The 14,945-nt window shown below is 43.2% G+C and overlaps 1 long non-coding RNA gene across 1 annotated transcript in view; it reads left to right on the top strand.

Moving 5' to 3' along the window:
- The window catches only part of LOC114606784 (uncharacterized), a 30,173-nt gene extending 15,228 nt beyond the window's left edge, over positions 1-14,945 (top strand). Inside the window, exon 3 of the long non-coding RNA XR_013394618.1 lies at positions 14,631-14,945. This is a non-coding gene — a long non-coding RNA (uncharacterized LOC114606784). The remainder of the gene's footprint in view (positions 1-14,630) is intronic.

The raw sequence follows: 14,945 nt of genomic DNA, 5'->3' as shown, positions 1-14,945 counted from the left end.
GCAGTTCGAAAGCACATCAAAGTGCAAGTAGATAAATAGGTACCACTCCAGCGGGAAGGTAAACGGCATTTCCATGTGCTGCTCTGGTTCGCCAGAAGTGGCTTAGTCATGCTGGCCACATGACCCAGAAGCTGTACGCCGCTCCCTCGGCCAATAAAGCGAGATGAGTGCCGCAACCCCAGAGTCGGCCACGACTGGACCTAATGGTCAGGGGTCCCTTTACCTTTACCTTTTAATCATACTGGGCATGGAGCTTTGGGGCTACTGCAGTGCATCACAACTATGGCATAGTGAATTGAGCAGAACGAAGGGTGTGAGGCAGGGGACACTGCTGAAATTTTGAACGCCCAAAGTCCGCCCCTGCGTAAGTTGGAAGTAGGGAACCTGGTGGCCCTCCAGATGGTGTTGGGCTACAACTCTTACCAGACCCGGTCAACATGAATAGCGATAGAGGAACATGAGAGCTGCAAATGCAATCCAGGAACATCTGAAGGGTGAAAAGTTCCCCATTCCTTCCATAAGCTTTTTGTGGACTAGCACCTGTTCTTAACAATGGAGCACTGTGAAGAAAATGACAGAGCTGCATTGTGAAGAGAATGCAAATGCCCCGACATCGCTAAGTATGAAGGAATCAGAGTTTATTGCCATGGACTGTTGTATTTTACTTGTATGGGAATACATATATAACCAGGCTTCATTTCAATAAATTGTTTGTATGCATTTTTTGCACACTATAAGGCATGGGTAGGCAAACTAAGGCCCGGGGGCCGTATGTGGCCCAATCGCCTTCTCAATTCGGCCCACAGACGGTGGGGCCCGCCTGGTGTTTTTACATGAGTAGAATGTGTGCTAGGGACATGGGTGGCGCTGTGGTCTAAACCACAGAGCCTAGGGCTTGCCGATCAGAAGGTTGGCGGTTCGAATCCCCACAACGGGGTGAGCTCCCATTGCTCAGTCCCAGCTCCTGCTAACCTAGCAGTTCGAAAGCATGTCAAAGTGCAAGTAGATAAATAGGTACCACTCCAGCGGGAAGGTAAACGGCGTTTCCATGTGCTGTTCTGGTTCACCAGAAGCGGCTTAGTCATGCTGGCCACATGACCCGGAAGCTGTCTGCGGACAAACGCCGGCTCCCACAGCCAGTAAAGCAAGATGAGCGCCACAACCCCAGAGTCTTCCACTACTGGACCTAACGGTCAGGGGTCCCTTTACCTTTAGTATGTGTGTGTTTATTTAAAATGCATCTCTGGGTTATTTGTAGGGCATAGGAATTTGTCCATTATAATTTTTTTCCAAAATATAGTCCAGCCTCCCACAAGGTCTGAGGGACAGTGGACCGGCCCCCTGCTGAAAAAGTTTGCTGACCCCTGCTATAAGGGGTGCATATTTTTACCTGTTTGTTCATTACGGATATTAGGGTTTACCTGGAAACCTAGCAAACAATCTGAAGCTCAAACATCAAGGTAGCAACTCATTTGCGGATGTGATAGATGTTACATCCCTCAGCAGCTTCTTGACTTCCTGACGCCCACTGGGAGGAACATGTAGCAAACTCCCTCAATAAAAATGGGAGTGAAGTAATGTCTGGGTGACTTAAACTTAAAGTTCTGATGCTCCCTGTCAGAAACAACTTTGTATTCAGAGATTCTATGTATGTGGTAGCATTTCTTATACCGGTAATTCCTCTACAAGGACTCTTATTGTTGTGGGGTTCCTGGGACCACTTATTCCTTGAAATGGGAGTAAATTTAAGAGGAGGCACGATGAAAACAAAAGTAGAATTTAATTAGCAAGAATCCAATGTAGGATAAAGCTTAATGGTTTTATAGTGTAATTAGTTTCAGTCAAAACTTCTTTTACAGATGTGATTGAGAACTTAATATTTTTTCTCTATAATACAATTAGTAGGAATTCTCCAATACCTTATAGAATGGCTCTCTGTTTCACCTCCAGCCTCTTTCTAGGATTGTTCAGGAAAATAAAAAATAAAAATAGAAGGGTTTATTCTGAATAAGTTAGCAGAGATAACTCATTCCCCATCATGCAGTTTCAGGCATCTTGTGAGTGTCTTATCAGTGTTGCTGGGTGGAATTGGCACATAACCCTGTGTAGATAAGGAGCACAGGTTACAACATTCGGTGTGGGGGACAGTAGGAGAATTTTGTGAGACTGCGTGGAGCAGGAAGAGGAAGAACTGGAATTGTGGACAAGACTGAAGACTTTGTGAAGAGTTGCAGAACCTTGAAAGCTACGGAACTAAGGACTTAGCTGCAGATTTTAACCCAGAAAGGACTTTGAAGAACCCTCTCTGGGTTCAGAGAGAGAAGACTACTTGTAACATCTGTAAATAGTGTGTGTATGCATAGTGGTGTACGTTGCTGTCAGCCTAGTAAAGACAGCTTTGCTAAATGGCATGTTAACCATGAGCTTAACCACTTGATTTTCTGCAGCGCATACACACAACACCTAAAGAAGCACAATTGGTGTCCTTTGACAACATTGTTGCTGATGGTGAGGCATGCCTGTTAAGACCTTAACTTCTAATTTCCTGGCTTTGTGGAGCTTGAGCTAACACGAGAAGGCCTTAGCTCTGACCAAACTAGGTTTTTTTAATCGTTGAATTGAGATTTTTCAAAGACAAGTGTCAGCAGAGTGTGGAACATGGGGCTTATACTGACTTATACTTGGTTAGCGTATTTGCCCATCTAGCCCACAATGTTGTCTGCTCTGACGAGTGGCAGCCCTCCAGGGTCTTGGGCAGAGAGGAGTATTTCCCATTTCCTGATCTTCTTATTGCGAAGGAGTGCATCTCGGGCCTTCTTCATGCTTAGCATGTGGTCTGCCACTGGCTCCAGGTCTTCGCTCTGTTTATGATGTGGTGTAGCAGCAGTTGAAACTAAAGGTTAGGAAGCAGACGACTCTGAGTCATCTCGGGGTGGATCTACACACAGGGAAAACACACACACATGCTATGAATAAGAAATTAAATGACTATAACAACAACAACAAAACCACTATGGAAAATCGCAAATAATTTATTTTTTGCTCTCCAGCGCCATCTGGTGCTTCATGTTTATAATGCATTCAAAACACTGTTTTTGACTAAGGTAGCTCGAGTCCCAACCACAAATGCACAGGATGGCCTTTAGCAAGTTATCGCCTTCCTCTCTCACACCCATCTCCTTTCACTATACTACTGACTTAATTTAGAAGGCCTTAACAGCAATCCCAAAAGTTAACATATGTCAAGCTCCTGGAACACATAATAATAATAATAATAATAATAATAATAATAATAATAATAATAATAAATGTTTATTTATACCCCACCCTCCCCGGCCAGAGCCGGGCTCAGGGCGGCTAACACCAGTAAAATTACAATAAAAACATAAGGGGGGTAGGGAGAAAAGAAAAGAAAAAAACCAATTTAAAATACGGGTTAAAATACAATTTAAAATGCAGCCTCATTTTAATAGTAGCCCACAGATCAAAACCATAAGGGTAGGGAAACATAAGGGTCAGACTGAGTCCAAACCAAAGGCCAGGCAGAATAGCTCTGTCTTGCAGGCCCTGCGGAAAGATGTCAAGTCCTGCAGGGCCCTAGTCTCTTGTGACAGAGCGTTCCACCAAGTCGGGGCCAGTACTGAAAAGGCCCTGGCCCTAGTTGAGACCATTCTAACCACCTTGCGACTTGGGACCTCCAAGGTGTTGTCATTTGTGGACCTTAAGGTCCTCCGCGGGGCATACCAGGAGAGGCGGTCCTGTAAGTACATGGGTCCTAGGCCGCATAGGGCTTTAAAGGTTACTTAGTATTTATATGCAGCCCTGTCCCTAAGCAGAAGTAGTAATTCTATACTTCGTTTACTTCACCTGTTTAATAAAAACCTGGTAGCAATTATGTGGACTCCCCCCTCCCCCAATGCAATAGAGAGAAGCAGGACTTTTATTTTTGGAGTTTCAGTTTGCATCTCTCCCAAATAAACTTGGTTTGAATTAGTCTTGAGTTTGGTGTGTGTTGGGCAGGCGCGCTGGAGTTATGTAACCAAATACATTTTCCTTCCATGAAAGAGTTTTCTTGTTGAAAGGGTGAGAAGTTCTTCCATGATTCATAATACTGGCATTTTGTTCTGAAGCACTTTAAAGTCAACACCTCGGATGTCTGCAACTTGTATCACCACAGGAAAATTCTTGGTTCTTTCTTTCTTTTTTCCTTTGTAGGTTTGGGAAAATTGGAATGAAAAAATAACAGTGAAAAATGAAGGAAGTTGTGTGTGATGAGGAACAGCTGAGATTTTTATGGTCAACTTGCATAAACATTTCTAACCCAGAAACTGAAAGTGAGTTCAGCTCTCCTCGAATAAAGCAAAATAATAGTAAGTTATCACAGCTGTAATAGTTAAAAAGAAACCCCAAAACATTGGTATGCAGCTCACTCTCATAATGCCACACAATTGCATTGAAACACATGTAGGAAGTTTCCAGAAAATGGGAGAAGACAGCATCTTCCCTTGTCAAATCCTTAAATTCAAGTTTTAGGTTATGGAATTCTATCCTGTGTAGATAATGTTGTTGTTGTTGCTTAGTCGTGTCCGACTCTTCGTGACCCCATGGACCAGAGCACGCCAGGCACTTCTGTCTTCCACTGCTTCCTGCAGTTTGGTCAAACTCATGCTGGTAACCTCGAAAACACTATCCAACCATCTCGTCCTCTGTCGCCCCCTTCTCCTTGTGCCCTCCATCTTTCCCAACATCAGGGTCTTTTCCAGGGAGTCTTCTCTTCTCATGAGGTGGCCAAAGTATTGGAGCCTCAGCTTCACGATCTGTCCTTCCAGTGAGCACTCAGGGCTGATTTCCTTAAGAATGGATAGGTTTGATGATCTTGCAGTCCATGGGGCTCTCAAGAGTCTCCTCCAGCACCATAATTCTTTGCCTATTAAGATTGCTTAAATTCCCAGGGAAAGTTCTACTGGACTTATTTCTGTGTTGCCATGCTTAAGTTGATGATTAATGTGATGTTCAAGGCACTAAATAAACAAATATTATGAACACAAACTTTATTCACATAAAAACTTTCTCTCACTGTATGGCACAAGGTGCTTTCTGATCCTCAAACTACCTACAGGAAAGTGATTTTCAAATAATGACATCAATGGTACGATATGTTTTTCAGACTCTTCCACTGGCACAGCACCAAAATTCAAAAGCATCAATTCTTCGGCGATCAGCCTTCTTTATGGTCCAGCTCTCACTTCCATACATCACTACTGGGAAAACCATGGCTTTAACTATACGGACCTTTGTTGGCAAGGTGATGTCTCTACTTTTTAAGATACTGTCTAGGTTTGCCATTGCCTTTCTCCCAAGAAGCAGGCGTCTTTTAATTTCGTGGCTGCTGTCACCATCTGCAGTGATCACGGAGCCCAAGAAAGTAAAATCTCTCACATTAAATCTTTGCAAAGGGAGCCTGGGGCCTGAGGCAAAATATGGGGCTCCTCTGGCCTTCTATTCAGCCCTTGGGACCCTCCACAAGTGACACCCCTACTTGGCCGTTCCTGGTGGTTTCTTCAATTTCTGAAATGTATCCTCTGGTCCTATCTGCTACTAGTATATCAAACCCTTCAACTGCCCCAAATAAATTGGACATCCCATTTTTGGCAAGTTTTGGGTTGTTTTCGAACTACTAGGATGGTAGGAGCTGGGACAGAGCAACAGGAGCTCACTCCATCGTGGGGATTCAAACTGCTAATCTTCTGATCGGGAAGCTCAAGAGGCTCAGTGGTTTAGACCACAGCGCCACCCACTTCCTGAATAAACAAGCACACAATCACTGATAGGTCCACCCACCGTTGTGAGGTGCAAAGCAATGAAGATGATGCCTCCCCAGCTGTTGCCATTGGCTGTGGGTTTCTTGTGATGTCACAAAAGCACTTGGCAACTGAGTGGATATACAGGCAGGCCAAGGGGAAAGCCCTTTTCTGTTTCCAGAAGGACACACCTGGCAATGGGTGTGACATTCAGCACTGCCCAGGTTTCTTCCACTTGGAGGAGGCAAAGTGGTGAATGGAAGGAGGCAATCCTCTGGCAGTGGGATGCTAGGGAGTGATAATAAGGCAAGTTTGCTTGCTTGAAGGCTGCTGGTATCCATGGCTGGAAGCTGGGGGACATCTCATGATGGACCTAAGAGAAGCTGGCAGATGTTGGTGAAAACATTATCTGGAGAGCTCATCTCAGACTGCAGCAAGCAGATGAAGGGTAAAGCTAAAGTTAAAGGACCCCCGTGTGGTTAAATCCAGTCAAAGGCGACTATGGGGTGCAGCGCTCATCTCGCTTTCAGGCTGAGGGAGCCATTATTTGTCCACAGACAGCTTTTCCGGGTTATGTGTCCAGCATGACTAAACTGCTTCTGGTGCAACGGAACACCGTGACGGAAACCAGAGCACACAGAAATGCTGTTTACCTTCCTGCCGAAGCAGTACACTTTTAACTACTTGCACTGTTGTGCTTTCAAACTGCTAGGTTGGCAGGAGCTGGCGGGGATTCAACCTGCTGACCTGATTGGCAAGCCCAAGAGGCTCAGTGCTTTAGAACACAGTGCCTCCTGCAGCTCTGAGCTATTCGCTTGTGTTCTGTGTTTTATAAGGTCCAGTTGCGGACGACTCTGGGGTTGTGGTGCTCATTTTGCTTTACTGGCTGAGGGAGCCGGTGTTTGTCCACAGACAGTTTTTCCGGGTCATGTGGCCAACTTGGCTAATCCGCTTCTGGTGAAACAGAGCAGCACACGGAAACACTGTTTACCTTCCTGCCGGAGTGGTACCTATTTATCTACTTGCACTTTGACGTGCTTTCGAACTGCTAGGTTGGCAGGAGCTGGGACTGAGCAACGGGAGCTTACCCTGTTGCGGGGATTCGAACCGCTGACCTTCTGATTGGCAAGCCCTAGGCTACTGTGGTTTAGACCACAGCGCCACCCGCGTCCTTTCTGTGTGTTATACAACCATATATATTATACTCTGGCATGAGATGACACAGTTTAAAACCCAGACTTAAGTTTTCTCAGATTGTTGTCAAGGTATTGCGTCTGGGAATGTTCAGAAGTGATTCAGCTGCATCACATTTCTATAGTATGATATTCGGCTATTGAGAAATTAAGCTACTTCCCCCCCTCTCCATTGCCATGGCAGCCTCCATCTCCCACATAATTCTCCCTTTTCTTAGTATATTTGTTACTAATGCAGTTTCCAGTACATTAAAAAGGCTACGTTTGAAGATAAATCATCTACTTATACCGCTTTTCCTGCCGCCGTCAAGAACACCAAGAAAAAAGGAAGTAATTTTTTAAATAAAAGAAACCAGAGCAGAGACTTTTTAGAAGTCTGGAAGGAAACGAAATGGAGTTTTCTGTGTTGCTGGGAAAGGCTGTTTGACTTCTTAGTGTGCTTAGCAGTCAGTCAGTAATTGTCAGGTTTGCTGAACTAGACTGTGGTTTTGCCTCCTGAGTTATAAAACCACAGTTCTACTTTTGGACACCCCCAAGTAGCATAAAAGGGGAATTTCTCAGCAGCCAAAGAATAGAAAGAAAAAGCAGAAATGGCTGGTGAAACAAGGAACAAAAGATTTCAAGTTCGTGGAAATTTTGTCTCTTATTCTCTAGTAAGTAGTCTGATGGTGCTATATGAAAATGTTTTCTTGAATCTTTCACTCAGGGAACTCATTCATCCTTTTAGATCTGTTGCCTCGTGATGGCTCCCTGAGTGACAAAAATTAGATCTGTTAGGATATGGGACAGATTCTCTTGCACTGTGGCTCCCACATAGTGGAACACCCTTTCTGAGATCTCTAACAGGCAACATCTCTCAGTCTCAGGAATGGCAAATCTATCACTTTCAGTTTCTTTTTTTTTTTAAATTTTTTTTATTAAGTTTTCCATTTTAACAATCCAATCAGATCACATTAAATATTCCAAATTATACAAATACATATCATATAGTCCAAATATTTTGCCAAATTATAAATTTTTGTTGGGGCTTCCCATGCTTCAAGTTCAGTGGGGTCCAATCATCTTATGTTTCTACTGCTTTGAGTTTCCAATAGTTCCTTCTTTAAATCTTCCTATTGTTATCTTTCCTTCTTTCATGGCCTCTGAGTTGTTTTCACAGGCGAGTTGAAGTGCGTAATAATCTGCTTCTGTGTGAAATTTGTATGACTTTCCTTGCAGCTGGTAAGTCTATTATTTGCAGTATGTCCTCACATGCTGGTGTTTATGCCGAATCAATCCAAATGTCCTTCTCTGGTGGCAGACGCCATCTTCTCTCAGTTCCGATGAAATAAAATCTAGGCATTCGCTCATTAATTTTCTCAGACAGGTTGCATCAAACATTAGTCTTTCCAGGGGAGATTTGCCAAATTGGGCTTAAAGTACAGATATAATAACAGATTAAGGGCTCGCCTCCCCCATGATTATTTATCTCTGCAATGTGGTCTATCCCATAATGGCGCATCCCAATTAAATAGTGCATCACATCACCCTTCCGGAGAGTCCTTTATCTTCTTCCAAGTTTTTCAAAAAAACAGAGGCTTTAGTTAGTATTGTTATTTCCACACAGTTTATATTTTCCAATCTCACTTGCTGTAAGTAATGTAGACAGTTCTTCTGGGGGGGGCGTTGTTAGGTATTATCGTAGTAGAAAAAGAAAAAGTTTTATCCCCTCTCCTTTCCGTTCCGTTCCAACGTACCGGCTTAGATGTTATTCTTTGATGTTATCTTTCTTCCTCTCCGTCACTCTTGGCTCCTCAGTGTCTGGCTTAATTGGCAGATTAATTACCCTTTCTTCGCCTGAAGCATGTCCAAGATCTTAAATCCAATTTTTTATCTTAAGAAATGGAACTTGGAGCGCTCACGGGGACAGCGTCCAGGACATCTGAACTCCCTCAAGGGCTTTCCATCCAGTGCCCCACCCCCTCCTTCTTTACGAACTCGGGGGTGGTTTGTTGGGCAGCTGCGGATGAGACTGCATCTTTCCTTCCACCGGGAAGAATTTGGGAGGCTGATTACTCCCATTTCAGCCTCTAAATTACCTCGTGGGAGCTGGAGAGATGGCATTGTCAGCCATCTTCCGCGGCGCCCTTAGCAGAGCCCCCACTTTCAGTTTCTCTATCTTTTTGAAAGTCTTCCCCCCCCCCCAACATCAAGCTCAGTTTGCCACCTTTGTGATTTAAGGGGGAAAAAAGTCCTCACGGAAATCAAGTAATATTTTAGTGCAGATTTCTCCTAATATATACATTGAGCAAGGCCCACTCAGTTCACAACTCCTGAAAAGTAAGGATGCTCAAACAGGGGCTGTTCCAAGGTGTGATTAGATTAGATAATTTATTACGGTCGGAGACCAGCTTATGAAACACACTTGGGGGTACAATCCCAGAAGGGAAACAAACCTTTAAAACAATGTACAACAATAAATTTAAAATTTCTAAATGTGATAAGCGTATAGACACTTAAACTTTAAGATAAGCTACCGCAGAGAGATGAGCCAGAGTCACCCATGGAACTGAGTTTGGGGATTTTCTTAACAAACTAGTTTTTGGTTGGGGGATGCTCTGCACCTACATATCTGTACACATAATCTGGCGTCCATCCAGGTCATCTTATGTTCCTTTTTTAAAAAAATGATATTTATTAAAAGTTTAAAAATTACAGAAAAGAAGAAAAAAAAGAAAACAGCAAAAAATATATTAAAACATACATTACAATACATAAAAGAAGGGAAAAAAGTACATAAAAACCAATACAACAATACAGAAAACACACACACACACACACACACACACACACACACACCCAATATTCCATATCTCTATCTTTCATTTGCTTGTTTCATCGACCTCCTCACACCTCCCTTTTTGTGTTCTAGTTTAATTAATTGTTTCAGCAAATTCTTTCCATCTTTCTCAATTTTTGTTGGGTAATTTATCTTAACAATCTAACCTATTAGTTAACTCAGCAAGTCCTTTCCATCTTTCACTATATTCTGTCATTCAATTTGCCTTGATTTATTTTAACCTTATCTTACCATAAAATACCTTAAAGCTTAAAACTTAATACTTATTTATACATAACTCCTTATATCATTTCTACTAAAGCCAAATAGTTTCATTCCAACATTTTCTCTAATATTTGTTAATTTTGCACCAATTCCCAAAATACAGTGGTGCCTCTCAAGACGAAAAGAATCCGTTCCGTGATTCTCTTCGTCTAGCGGTTTTTTCGTCCTGCGAAGCAACCCTATTAGCGGCTAAGCGGATTAGCGCTATTAGCGGTTTAGCGGCTTAGCGGCTATTAAAGGCTTAGCTGCTAAAAGGCTATTAGCGGCTTAGCGGCTTAGAAAAAGGGGGGGGGGAGCGGGAAAAAAATCGCAAGACTAGCAAGACGTTTCGTCTTGCGAAGCAAGCCCATAGGGAAAATCGTCTTGCGAAGCAACTCAAAAACGGAAAACCCTTTCGTCTAGCGGGTTTTCCGTCTTGCGGGGCACCACTGTAAATTTTTTTAAAACTTTCTTCCAATCTTCATCCAACGTCTCTTTTTCCTGGTCTCGGGTTGTGTCAGTCCTTAGTGTCCATTCCATCTAGTCCATCAACCTGGTAGTCTTATGTCCGAGGCTCTTAAGTCTTTTCCATGTCCCTTCTGCAGATCTTCTTCTTTTTTATACCTGCACTTTTCCTTGGCTTTTGATGATCTCTTTCTTAATTTCTTTCCTTTCTCATTGAGGAGTAGGTCTTGGGGAGACTCCAGCCCAAAATTATCTCCATCTCCCCTCAGCAGATCAGCCCATTCCCCACAGTCCCACTCCCCACAGTCAGCAGTGTAGTCCAGAAAATATTTAAAAGCATATTTCAAAGTCCCTCCAAAATGGAGAGCCCCCACAACTCCAGACCCCCCCTGGCCCACTCCAGATTCAATCTTCCCTGCTTATGCTCCTGCAGGGCCTCGGGTCTCTCCACCCGTGTCACCTGAGGTCCAACAGCAACCTCCTCCATTATCTTCTGCACTTGCCCTGTCAAAACAGGTTCCTGAGCCAGTTCCTGAATGGTTTCTATATGGGTATTCACCGCCTGTCCAAAGTTTTCAACTGCAACAGTCATCAAATCCATCTTCTCATGCAACTGCTCCAACAAAGCGCTTGTCTTGCAAAGAGCAAGCACCAAAACTTCTTCTAGACACATTTTTTACTGAAGGTCAGAGTCTGGTCCCACGATCCTAATCTCCCAGCTGTGAAATCCCCAGATCGACTCCAGTAACAATTTAACAAGCTCCCTCTAGAGGAGACAATTTCTATTTGTATCCATCTTTTAAAAGCAGGTCCAACAAAAGAAAAATACTTTCATTTTTCAAATATTTTGTTTCTTTTGAATGCAAAAGGCAACATTGGAATCAGTTTGTTTCTCTTTTTTAGCTATCTGTCAAAGACGTTCCATTCACAGTCAATGAACCTCCCCAAAAATTTCTGTCTCTGGCATCCCGTTCCCAGGTTTGAGACGGTGGAAATTTATCTTTCTTTACTCTCTCTCCTGCAGGCTTGAACAATCAAAGTTCCCCCCCTTTTCTCCTGCTTCCAAGGGGGGTTTTGGTGGTTATAAATGAAGGAAATTTAGATCTTTATATACGACTTTCCAGACTTTAGCTTGCAAGGTTTTTGCTTCAGTCTATTTACAAAAGCGGAAGGCGGACTTCCTGTTTTGAGCCTTCCCGCTTCGGTGCCAAATTAAAATGTTTCTTTAATCTAATTTTCCGTTTCTACTCACGGGCACTTGTTTTAGAGTCCAATTGTCCACAGGAAAAAGTCAGCGCTCTCCGGCAACAGCTGTGCGGCTTCACTCCGTAAAAGTAGTGGTCGATTCAAAACACCGCGCTGCTCACCCCACGTCGCTTCGGATCCACGAAAAAAGGTTTCCCTGCGAGTAGGGGAGGCGCTCCTGGTGTCAGCCGAATCCCACGTTCCCAGGCTTCCTCCGCCTGGGATTTTTAAAGGGTCTCCGCCTTCGCCGCGGCAGCAAGACCCGATTTTCACGGAGCGGGTTCCTCCCGGTCAGAGGAACTCCGCCATTGCCGATGGCGCTAACCCGGAAGTCCAGGTCACCTTATGTTCCAAGGGTGTGGTTCGAGTATATGTGCTTTTGCATGCATGCGCCATCCCCGGAACATAGCCCTCATGCGTGGCACAGTTGTACTGTTTATGGTTTTTGTTTAGACATATATAGAAGTTGAGCATAAGCTGGGAGGGCTTAGAGCAGTGGTTTCCAAGTAGCTGCGGAACCCCTGTTCCCTAACCATGGACCCCTGACTTTTGAAATTTTTGATATCTCTATTGTAGTTTTTGTTATGTGAATGGTGCCGCAAACCCCCTGGGTGGCTTTTGTCCAAAGACAACCAACTGGGAACCAGTAGCTTAGAGCATTCACACGCCAACAGAGCTTGCTGCCCGGTTTGGTTTCTAGAGGAGCCCTTCATGTCATCAATTTGGATCAGCACAGAGAGAAAGTCTTCAGAATGTCTTCACAGCTCTCAGTTCTGCATGAGACCAGCCCCTGTCTTACGCACCCTGATTACATCTCTTTTATATATAATAATTTTTTAAAATAATTTTTACATCCTTGAAATGTCAATGACTTCCCTTCTTCTCTTTCCATGGTTCATTTTACATATCACAAATCCCTGCATATTTTACAAAAACTATTCCATTCAGTTTTCCATTACAGTGGTACCTCGGGTTAAGTACTTAATTCGTTCTGGAGGTCCGTTCTTAACCTGAAACTGTTCATAACCTGAAGCACCACTTTAGCTAATGGGGCCTCCTGCTGCTGCCGTGCCGCCAGAGCACGATTTCTGTTCTCATCCTGAAGCAAAGTTCTTAACCCGAGGTACTATTTCTAGGTTAGCGGAGTCTGTAACCTGAAGCGTATGTAACCTGACGTACCACTGTATTACATCCATCATAACTTATTTACACTGTTGAATTTATCTTAATGCTGCCAGCATTTTCACCTGTACAAAATTATTTCCCATATATTCAATAAATGTTTTCCAGTCTTCTCTAAATGTATGTTCTTGTTGTCTTATTCTATATGCTAAGTCTGCAAGTTGTGCATATTCTGTCAACTAAAGTTGCCATTCTTCCTTGGTTGGGCCTCGCTCGTTTCCCATTTTTGAGCTAACAAAACACGGGTCACAGTAGTAGTATACATAAATGACTTTTTTTTCACACCTGGGAATTTCAGTCTGAATTATCCCCAACAGAAAGGACTCTGGTTTCATCCAGGGGTGAGGAGAAAGACCTGCCTTCCTGTAGCATCGCTGACTTAGTTTCTGTGGCAATTGCACATCTGTACACGTTAGCCATGTGAAGAGATGCTTAATGGCTTTACCTAAGTTTGTTAATAAAGTGACTAGTTTGAGGAGCCTTGGGCGGAACCCGAATATGATATCCAGACCAACCCATATAACAATATTTTAAAATTATAGTTAATCATGTTTCATTCCCCCCGCCTCCTTATTAGTTCTGCAAGTCTGTTTCAAGTGTTTGTTTTTCATGGAAAATTGATTTACATAGCAATTGACATACCCAGGTGAATGGGCAGTCCACATTTTCAGCAGGATTCACTTTGCTGTTGTTTTTTCGACAAACAGGAGACTGATATATGGCTCTCTGAGGAATGGGGCAACAGCTCATTAAAACAAGTACGCCATGAGTCTCCTATTCCCTGCACAAACAACGTGAAGATTTAAGGCGGAAGGCAAACATGCCCTCCAATTCAACTCTTGGAAGCACAAAATATTTCCCCCTTGATCCTTTTATCATCTAATCAAATTCAGTTGGGAAGGACCACTGCTTAGCGTCGAAGTACACATTTTGCATGCAAAGGTCCCCGGTTTAATCCTTGCTATGTCCAGGTTTCTGTCTGAGTCCCTAGAGAACTGCTACTAATCTACGTAAATGCTAAACCAAATGGGAGTACGGTGTGACTTGGACAGACTTGGTGCTGCTCATAATGCCAGCCTATATTTTTTGTTCCTTTCATCTGGACGTTTCCTTACCATGGAAAATAAAATAAGCTGATCTGTTATACATCTGCAGTCCATGTTGCTGTGAGAGCTCCTTAGCATTTCGGGGGGGGGGGTGTTGCAGAATGTTTGTTGACATTTAAAAGGGTGGCCCCTATTGCCATAACCCTTTTTTTCTATGCTCCTCAAATAAGTAGATTTGTAATAATAAAAACAAATGTTGGGGGCTGCTTAGTGCCCTGAACGAAGTGGTTTGTGTGTGCCAACCTTTCTGTAAACTAAGATATTTCCTCTTTCCCATCCTCCTCCTTCCCTTCATCTGCTTCCTCTGCCCACACATCCCCCCACCCCTCAGAACCATCGCTGACAAACTGCTAGGTCTGTACGGCCTTTTCTTACCTAGCATGCTAACTAAAATTAATCTCCAGCTTTATTCCTTTTTTAAAAACCACTTAGTTTTTCCACATTCATTTTCTTCCTGTGTGTTTCCCCCTGTGAGAAGGAGACAGATGTGGGAAACACCTGGATTTTGAATTTTCAAAAGAATACTCAAGCATTGAATGTTTCTTTTTCCCATCAGCCTCACATGGAACCTGAAACCTGCAAAGCATGAAAGAGAGCCTCATATGTGTATCGGCTACCTCTTTACACTTTCCTTCTGAAGTGTGTAACTCAATACAGGCTCCATCCATGGATCAAACAGCAGCGGATTCCCTCCCTTCCGTCTATAATTCCCACACTTGTTTTGTTTACCATATCGTTTGATTAAGAGTCCCAAAGAAATCAAAAGCTTGTGTGCTGTTTTGTAATGTTTTGGCTTCCCTAATAAAGATATCTCCCTAATGTGAATTATAATATTTTATTTATATCAATTTTCTCCTCTGGGTTCAGTAGG

This window comes from Podarcis muralis, chromosome 11 (genome assembly GCF_964188315.1).
Source record: "Podarcis muralis chromosome 11, rPodMur119.hap1.1, whole genome shotgun sequence".
Classification (NCBI taxonomy): domain Eukaryota; kingdom Metazoa; phylum Chordata; class Lepidosauria; order Squamata; family Lacertidae; genus Podarcis; species Podarcis muralis.
This window is presented reverse-complemented; position numbering and strand designations above follow the sequence as displayed.